The following is a 9,818-nucleotide window of genomic DNA, read 5'->3' as shown; positions in this document are numbered from 1 at the left end:
ATCTTTACCGTTTTAAAAACGGATATATTGACGTAAAGGAGTGATATTACGGTCACCAACCCGTAAAATATAATAACAATGTATGGTAAAAATACGGTCATCTGTATTTTACTGGAATACGGCTGAGAGCCGTATATTATTACGAAGAAATAACGATTAAAATTACTTTTTTTTTAACAGTGGATACTTATAGATTTAACGTCCCCCCCCCCCCCATCCAGGTTAACATCTCGCCCTACTACTGAATAATTTTACACATCTATAGATATCGTGAATTGAAATATTTCCAAACACAATGATTCAACATGTAAAAATTACAAATACTGTATACTGTTAAAAATAAACGTAATTTCAATGGGAATATACTGTTCTCAGCCGTATTAGAGTAAAATACAAGCGACCGTAATTTTACCCTACTTTGTTAGTATCTGTTACGGGTTGGTGACCGTAATATCACTCCTTTACGTCAATGTATTCGTTTTTAAAACGGTAAATTTCTGGCAACATGTATTTCAGGAGTTTCACTTTTTTTTTTTTTTTTTTTTTACGGCAAATTTTTAACAGTGCACCACCTCCCTCAAGAACGTCTTTCCAATCCTACACGTATGGATAAACATTCGCGAATCGGAGTTTTAAGAAAAAGGGAAACAGAAATTCACTTCGTAATCTCTTCTGTTCTTGCAAATGCCTCGAGGCTCATGTATAAATGAATCACATATGAGCCTGTAAGCGTATGAGCCGCCTAAAACCTTCCGCCGATCAGTCAATCAGCTGATTCCCCAAAATCACATTCCCGAGGGCGAACGAAAAGAGCTACTGTGGCACACCTTCTGTCGGGATGGATGTGATAGATCTTGAATCTTTCCTGGGATGATGCTGCATCTCGTCTCTCGTAGCTCATGGTAGTGATACCTTTATACTACATATTTCAACTCTCTCTCTCTCTCTCTCTCTCTCTCTCTCTCTCTCTCTCTCTCTCTCTCTCTCTTAAAGGAATAACCAGTGTAGATTACAACAACCTATTCAAGCTTAGCAAAAATCAGTCCAAAGGTAACGGATAAAAACTGGAATTGAAAAGATACAACACCACTCAATGTGGCAATTTCTTTATTTCCAAAATTGCAAATACTTAAAATAGACTTCCAGAGGAAGTATTAAACAGTAACACAGTAAACGAGTTCAAGAATAAGTTATACAAGATCATAAGAACTCTCCAAATACTTAAACTAAATCGTTCTACCAAAGACCAAATGGAGTCACCGCGGATGATCTAAAAAGTCTTTGAGACATACACAATCCTTGCAACTCCTTGTAATTCTCTCTCTCTCTCTCTCTCTCTCTCTCTCTCTCTCTCTCTCTCTCTCTCTCTCTCTCTCTCTTTTGGTGAGTTTATGATGACTGGGAAACATCAGCCATATTGCAACGACTGTTTGGTACCCTTGACAATGAGGCAGTTTTTGTCCGAATGCCCTAAATTTAGCCCTCTTAAGAAATAGATATGTTTGAGGCTTGAGGTTAGGATGACAGGATAATTTTGGCCAAGATTCTTGGACATGATGTGTCGTACTATGCTAGCAGTATTTTTAGATTCATTTCAGAAGCAAGTCTTCTGAAAGCAATTTAACTTTCATAAGAACCTTTTTGATTTTATTGTTTGAAATTGAGTTTCCTTTTGTTCTTTATTTATGAAATAATATTGGCGTCAATAACCTTGGAAGACAGTATACCTTAAAACTCCAAATTAATCAATCAATCAATCTCTTCTGACATTTTGGGGAACATGATTTAGCTTAAGTATTATATTCTCTCTCTCTCTCTCTCTCTCTCTCTCTCTCTCTCTCTCTCTCTCTCTCTCTCCCTCTCTCTCTCTCTCTCTCTTTTCCGGCATTTGGGGAACATTATGGGACTCAATTATGATATAGAATAAGATATTAACGTAAACGGTCGTTTTATAATATTAATTATATTAATAATAATAATAATAATAATAATAATAATAATAATAATAATAAGTAGTAGTAGTTATAGTAGTATGAACATATTTCCCATTTCATTTAGTTTTTTGTAGAATATCCCCACGGAAAGATGCAATAAATTAAGCGCACAGCGAAATTAAATTTTATTTAGAGTCGTTAAACGAATCTGTATATTTTACCGTCACACATTTACCCGACTTAAGGACATGAGTTGTATCCCTATGACGTGAGTGACCGTATGGATGATCAAATATTATGAATAAATGTTTATGATACGCTTTTTATCATTATTATTATTATTTTTATTATTATTATTATTAGCTAGGGTACAACCCTAGTTGGAAAAGCTGGAGGCTAAAAGACCAAGAGCTCCACCAGGGAAAAATAGCCCAGTGAGGAAAGGAAACAAGGAAATTAATAAACTACAAGATAATTAATGAACATATAAGATACCATATTTTATGAACAGTAACAACATTGAAATAGATTCTTCATTAATCAACGAAAAATGGAATCAGTTTAAAATTTTACTTCATTGCTTCTAATTAAAAAAAAATATTAGTTATTATAAATTTTGGGTATATAAAACTGCATAATTAAGATATATTATATATATATATATATATATATATATATATATATATACATATATATATATATGTATATATATATATACAGTATATATATATATATATATATATAGAGAGAGAGAGAGAGAGAGAGAGAGAGAGAGAGAGAGAGAGAGAGAGAGAGAGAGAGAGAGAGAGAGAGAGAGACATATGCTCCGCATATCAGCATTTTGAGTAATTTTATGAAACAGAATAAAAAAAACGTATAAAATAATCCACAGAGAAAAGCCTATCTCATTCATCATCTATAAATGTACACACTCAGTCCAAATGCACATATGATGAGAGACCTGTAATCAAAATAAATAGTCCAATAAATTACACTTACATTTAATTATAAGCCTAATGCACTTTTTCAAAAGGACCAGATATTCAGGTCCCCTTTTCTGTGTTTTCATAAACGATGGCCATTAGCGTTCGAGACCCACATTTTTCATCGGAAATGACCCTTCTATAGCGACCACTTTTGGGGGAAAATTGGTACATTTGTGCTATGTATTATCCCTCTTTTTCCACTCAAAGGTCGTGTACATTATGGGATCAGACCGGCTTGAAATATTTCTATTGGCTTCATTTCATAGCTTGAAAAATATGAGTCTGCTTAATGGTTATTCAACAATAACAGCAGAAACAATAACAACAACAACAAAAATAACAACAACATTTGAAGCTGCTTTTGGTCCATTGCAGGAGAAAGGCTGCAGACATGTCTTTGTCCATGTCTGGGGTTTGGACAGTTTCCTGCAACGAAATAAAGGAAATGAAGAAATATACAAAAGATCTAAGAAATAATGAGCAGTAAAAATGTACGGGATATATTTTGGTGATATCCGTATTTCAATCCAGGAGGGTATTGAAATTTTTTTGGGTTTAAATAAATCATCCTAATTTAAATGATACCAATAACTCCGTGAAAATTATTGGAAATTAACGATGATCAAAATATTTGCTGATTTACATTCTTAATCACAGGTAACTCCCATGTATAATTTACAACAAGTGTCTAACCATTGTATATACATATATATATATATATATATATATATATATATATATATATGCATATATATATGTGGGAGAGTGTGGTTTCCGAGTGCACCTCACTGGATTACCCCTCACCAGGGTTAGACTACTCAGTCTCCCCTTGAACGGGACAGGAAAGACAAACATACATGCATATAAATATATATATATATATATATATATATATATATATATATATATATATATGTATATATATATATATATACATTTATATATTTATATGTATAATGTATATATGATATATATATATATATATATATATATACATATATATATATATATATATATATATATATATATGCATGTATGTTTGTCTTTCCTGTCCCGTTCAAGGGGAGACTGAGTAGTCAAACCCTGGTGAGGGGTAATCCAGTGAGGTGCACTCGGAAACCACACTCTCCCACAAATTACCGAACCAGTGAGTTGTAGTTAGGGAGTGGGGAGGGGGTGGGAAGGGTTGAATGTGTGTATGCGTGTGCATGTTTTTTGCATATCTAAGTTATTTTTGACGGGTCGCGTACATTAGCTTTATATAATCTCCAAAGGATTCCAAATGGTGTAACGCTCCCAAAAACGAACTTTGTTTTTAGTGAGTGCATTGTGGGTCAGAAATTCAGAATATATTTTTCTTTTTTTTTCAAATTGATTTATGATATGATGTTCAAACCTGATTATTTCTTTTGGAATTTAAGCATAACATCAGAAAACCCGGCTTCAGTTGTACCCGGTGAATTATTTAGTGAGGACGTGCAATGTTTGCTCCGTTGAGTCTTTCGGCTTCTAGGAATTTCACGGTGAAATTAATCATTCGAAGCCACTGGTTGTTATGAGTCTTCCTATTTCGGTAGATTTCACGGTGAAATTAATCAGTCTAAGCCACTCGTTTAAAGGTTTAAAGGCCCTCATGAATGCCAAAGGCTAGGGACAGTGACATTGCCCTATCATGCAGGACAATGTCCTAGAGACTGATCATATTATGTACATATGATCAGCGCCCAAGCCCCCAGTCCAACTAAGCTAGGACTGCAGGCAGTGGGTGCTGATGACTCAGCAGATAGATCTATAGGCTCCCCCAACCCCAACCCCTTCTTAGCTCACAAGGAGGGTGAGGTTGTAGTGACCAAAGTAACTAACGAGTTTGAGCGGGATTCGAATCCACTCTGGCGATCACTAGGCAAGGACGTTACCAATAGGCCACTACCAATAGTCTTTTGTAGCATCCCGCTACAAGTAAGGATTTATAGTTCTGTCGATTGATCTGTTGTATATTACGAAATGCTAAATGTAATTCCCAAAGAAAGGTGAATCAACATCTACAAATTAATATTTATAGTTTAAGGTAACGGCCAAACTATTTTATCATATTTCTCTTTGTCTTTTTTTAAGTCTATTATATTTCATATGGAAAATATTTATTTTAATGTTGTTACTCTACTTAAAATATTCTAGTTTTCTTTGTTTCCTATCCTCACTGGCCTATTTTCCCTGCTGGAGCCCCTGGGCTTGTAGCATCCTGCTATTCCAACTAGGGTTGTAGCTTAGCTAATATATTTATCATTAATTATTTATGTTTATATAACATTTACCCACATGTTTATTAAACATGAACGTAAACAAAGCGTCTAAACTCAGTTTTTTTCCAATGCAGTTTAATCAGGAAAGTAAACATCTTGTGTACACATTCACTGGAAATTAAGAAATAAATCGATGCATGAAATCTATTTTTTTTTTTTCGAAATTTATGCTGCTTCGTCCTTATGTCATGTTTGCTTATGTGGGACGGAAACACAATGAGTGAATTTATAATGTGCTTCATGATCTATATTGGCGTTGTTACCTCCGCCAAAGAAGTTGAAAGGAGGTTATGTTTTACCCCCTGTTTGTGTGTTTGTTTGTTTGTTAGTGAACACCTTACTGGGGACAATTTCCTCGTAGAGTAATGAAACTTGCATGAATTAACTGACATGTTAAAAGCTGGAAATGATTGAATTTTGGAAGGTCGAGGTCAAAGGTCAAGGTCCGGTCATGCAAAATGTCCAATTCACGTAACCAGCCTCTGCCGTTCATGAATACCAGAGGCAAGGGATAGTGATATTGCCCAAACAAACAGGACATTGCCCTAGAAACTGGCCATATATACATTTGATCAGCGCCCAAGCCCACTCTCCACGCAAGCTAGGGCCAAGCATGGCCAGGCACTGGCTCCTGAGGACTCGGCAGATAGACCTATAGGCTCCCCCAAACCTTCCATCCTTAGCTCACAAGGATAGTGATGTTGCAGCGACCAAAGAAACTAATCAGTTTGAGCGGGACTAGAACCCCAGTCAGGCGTTCACTAATCAGGGACGTAACCATTTCGGCCACCACATGATGTAATACATATTTTTGACTGCGAAAATCATGTAAAAACCAAATTTTTCGTCTTTGAAATAAAAAGAATTTATCTGAATTACTAAGGAAATACAGTTCGATAAGGACATGAGTTATGGTATGCCAATGAAACAATCCAATATATTTAGTAGATTTGAGAACAAGGCCTTCAAAAGGATATTGGGAGTTAAATGGCAGGACAGGATTAGAAACGAAACTATAAGAGAGATTGCTCGATTGCTATATGTGGATGATGAGGGGTAGATGGAGATGGTTTGGGCATGCTCTTTGCTCTCCCCAGGAGATATTAGTTCACCAAACTTTCAACTGGGCTCTACAGGATACTAAAAGAGTTGAAAGACCCAGACCTACATGACTGATGACTATAAAGCCTTAAGTAGGAGATGATGAATGGAGAATTATTGACTTAAAAGCTCAAGATAGAGACGACTGGTGAAATCTAACCGAGGCCATTTGCGTCAATATGCGTAGGAGGAGATGATGGTGATATTTTTTTATAATATTCAAATTAGTTAAATTGAATAGTCTTTGTGGTGTTTGAACTGTCAGTAATATAGTTATTGCGTAGAAGATGGAAAATGTATAACTTCCTGTTTGGATTATGCCCTGAATCGGGGGATATGTCACATTATACATGCGGTATCTCATAAACCTTCAGTTAGGGCGCTCAGTAAACGTCTTGAATGGTTTTAAAGGATTTAGAATTGTAAATACCTGCAAGGAAAAGATTTATTGCCCAAGGATTCGCCCAGCTGAAGGAGAGAGAGAGAGAGAGAGAGAGAGAGAGAGAGAGAGAGAGAGAGAATATTGAATAATGAACTGTGAATTTAACAGAATTTTAGACTGAGCCAGAATCAATCCAAAACAAACTCAGATACACAATGGAGAGAGGAGAGAGAGAGAGAGAGAGAGAGAGAGAGAGAGAGAGAGAAGTTTATATAGATAAAAGAAGTTAACTAAATCTATGCACTGCCAGAATCAAGCCAAAGGAAACTTGGATGAGAGAGAGAGAGAGAGAGGGAGAGAGAGAGAGAGAGAGAGAGAGAGAGAGAGAGAGAAGTTTATTTTGATCGAAGAAGTTAACTAGATTTATACGCAGCCAGAATCAAGCCAAACAAACCTTGATAGAGAGAGAGAGAGAGAGAGAGAGAGAGAGAGAGAGAGAGAGAGAATAAAACCTAATAGAGAAGTATATTTTGATTAGAAAAGTTAACTGAATGTCAGACACAGTCAGAATCAAGCCAAAACAAACTTAGATACGAGAGAGAGAGAGAGAGGAGAGAGAGAGAGAGAGAGAGAGAATAAAACCTAACAGACATTAATTTTGATCAATGAAATTGAGTAAATTTTCACAGTCAGAATCAAGCCAACCAAACTAAAGAGAGAGAGAGAGAGAGAGAGAGAGAGAGAGAGAGAGAGAGAGAGAGAGAGAAATGAATAGTAAAACCAAACAGAAAATTTAATTTTTATTTGTATTTTACCTGACTTTCAGACACAGTCAGAATCAAGCCAAAATATACTGTGATACACAAGCAAGACAACGCTTCGAAATACTTCCCCTTTAATATATCAGTGTTGCTGATACTTTTAATTGTGGTCATTATGCTAATGACATTGCTAGGAGTAATGGCCTCATTAATAAGAGGGATTATGGGTTTGTTGTAAAAGCTTTGCCTCAATAAGATTATGCTTTGGTATGCACTTTTCCGTCATGAGGTAATAATTCTCTCAGGTTTCCTTGTAGCACTTGCGGGCTCTAAATTGTAATTTGTTTAGTATTTTGTATTTTCGTTATTGATGTTTTTTATTTTTATCAACTGTCAGAATACTTTTTTGCAGGTATATTATCTCCTTATATACTATAGTTGTAGCAGTTTTTCGTTGTTGATGTTTTCTGTATCAACTATCAATATACTTTCTGATATTTTGCAGGTATATTACATTCTCAATTACAATCGTTTCGATACGTATTCTAGCTCAAAGTATGTGATTTCAGCTAGAATAAAGTGTAATTCTCTTGTCTTAGAATCTTGACAAGCATTAGCCTTGGGGAGTAAATATTTCTTTTGTATTTCTCCCATAAAGACAAGAAGGTTATCAAGATCTGGAGAATTTTAACCCTTTCACTCTCAGTGGTAAATTCAACGAAATTGTTGATATTTACTTTAAAGCTCTAATTAAGACCTTTACTTTAAAGACAAACTTTCTATTGTATGGGTGATGTTAAAAGATTTTCATTTTGAAAATTTTGCCTAAGTCACCACTGGTAGCGAAAGGATGAAGAATGAAGATACTATAATATATAATTCTATTTAGAATATGGACAAAAATATCCGTATGAATATTTGAACTTCGTGTATCTAGAAGTATCCTTGCATTGTTCTGTGGTATCTTCTCTTGTGTACCCATACAAAACCATACAAAAAGTGATCTAGAAGTTACAGTAAATTTTAAAGCATCGCAATAATGTATTTTGTATGGAAATTAGTTTTACTGGTATTACTAGAGCAGGGATAACGCATTTGCCTTGCATTCTCATGGCTGCAGATCAATCCCAGCCAGGAGCCATAAGTTTAAGGCTTGCTTTACATGAGTGGTTTTTTCTGTAGGGAAATATTTCCTTCCTTTAGGAGGCATATCTTCACACGAGAGGATTTCGCTCAGGCGTACTTCTAGTTTCTATAAGCCGCTACACTGGAACTGCATAGAATAGCAGTGCCAGCGGCTAATACATCACTACCGCTTGGTTTTTTTTCCGAGCGGGCAGCGTGTAAAGGGCCTTACTGATCTTCACTGATATATAATCCATATGGACGAAAGAACGCGGCATCAATCCGCTTGTGTTGAGCATGCTTAAGCTGTTTACTTGGAAGGTTATTGCTGTTTCTGGACTTGCCCGATTAACGTTCTGGTCTGGTGAGTGTGTCTTCAGAGTCTAATCATTGATCTTCATTGATATCTAATCCTTGCGAATGAAACCATGCGGTATCAATCCACTTGTGTTGAGCAAGCTTAAACTGTTTACTTGGGAGGTTATTGCTGTTTCTGGAATTGCCTGACTGACGTTCTGGTGAGTGTATCTTCAGAGGATGATGGAACTGAAACTAGAAACTTTGGAACTGGACAAAAGGGAAAATGTATGGAATAGTGAATGAGCTACCTTGAAAGAAATGTATAAAAAAGGTTAGGTATACCTATAATAGCCCTAATATAACTTTTTGATTAATTGGAAGGCTGTTTAGAATTGCCTATATACGGTCACTTTAACTGGCATCCTTTGAATTTTATTTAACTCATCTTCTTTTCTACTTCATCGTGATTACTTGCATCCAATTCTTGGTCACCCATACTTTTTGTATTTCGTCAAAATATTACCCTCTCCTCCCTATCCCCTTGTTTATTCATTTTCCAATCAAGTTCTTCTCGAATTCCCCCTCTCCCTCCACGCTCCCTTCATGCTCCCTTCACGCTCCCTCCATCTCATTCGTCAGAACCCTCCGTAACAACAACTCCACATCGTCATATGGGTTTGGGATACACGTGCGCATCACAACAGCCTCCGGGAGGGGAGGGAAGGGGAGTGAGTCAAGGAGAAAACTCCCTTAGGGCTTATATGTATCCTGAAGGACATTATGGAGAGAAACGGGAGGATTACTCGAGTAGAGGACACACGAGATGATAAGTTTTGACTTCTTTCCAATGTATTTTACGATTATAGGTTTCGAGCGAGAGGCTTTTTTCTATTATATGTTGTGGTACGAGTACTGCCCTGGTAACC

This window comes from Palaemon carinicauda, chromosome 3 (assembly GCF_036898095.1).
Source record: "Palaemon carinicauda isolate YSFRI2023 chromosome 3, ASM3689809v2, whole genome shotgun sequence".
Taxonomy (NCBI): Eukaryota; Metazoa; Arthropoda; class Malacostraca; order Decapoda; family Palaemonidae; genus Palaemon; species Palaemon carinicauda.
This window is presented reverse-complemented; position numbering follows the sequence as displayed.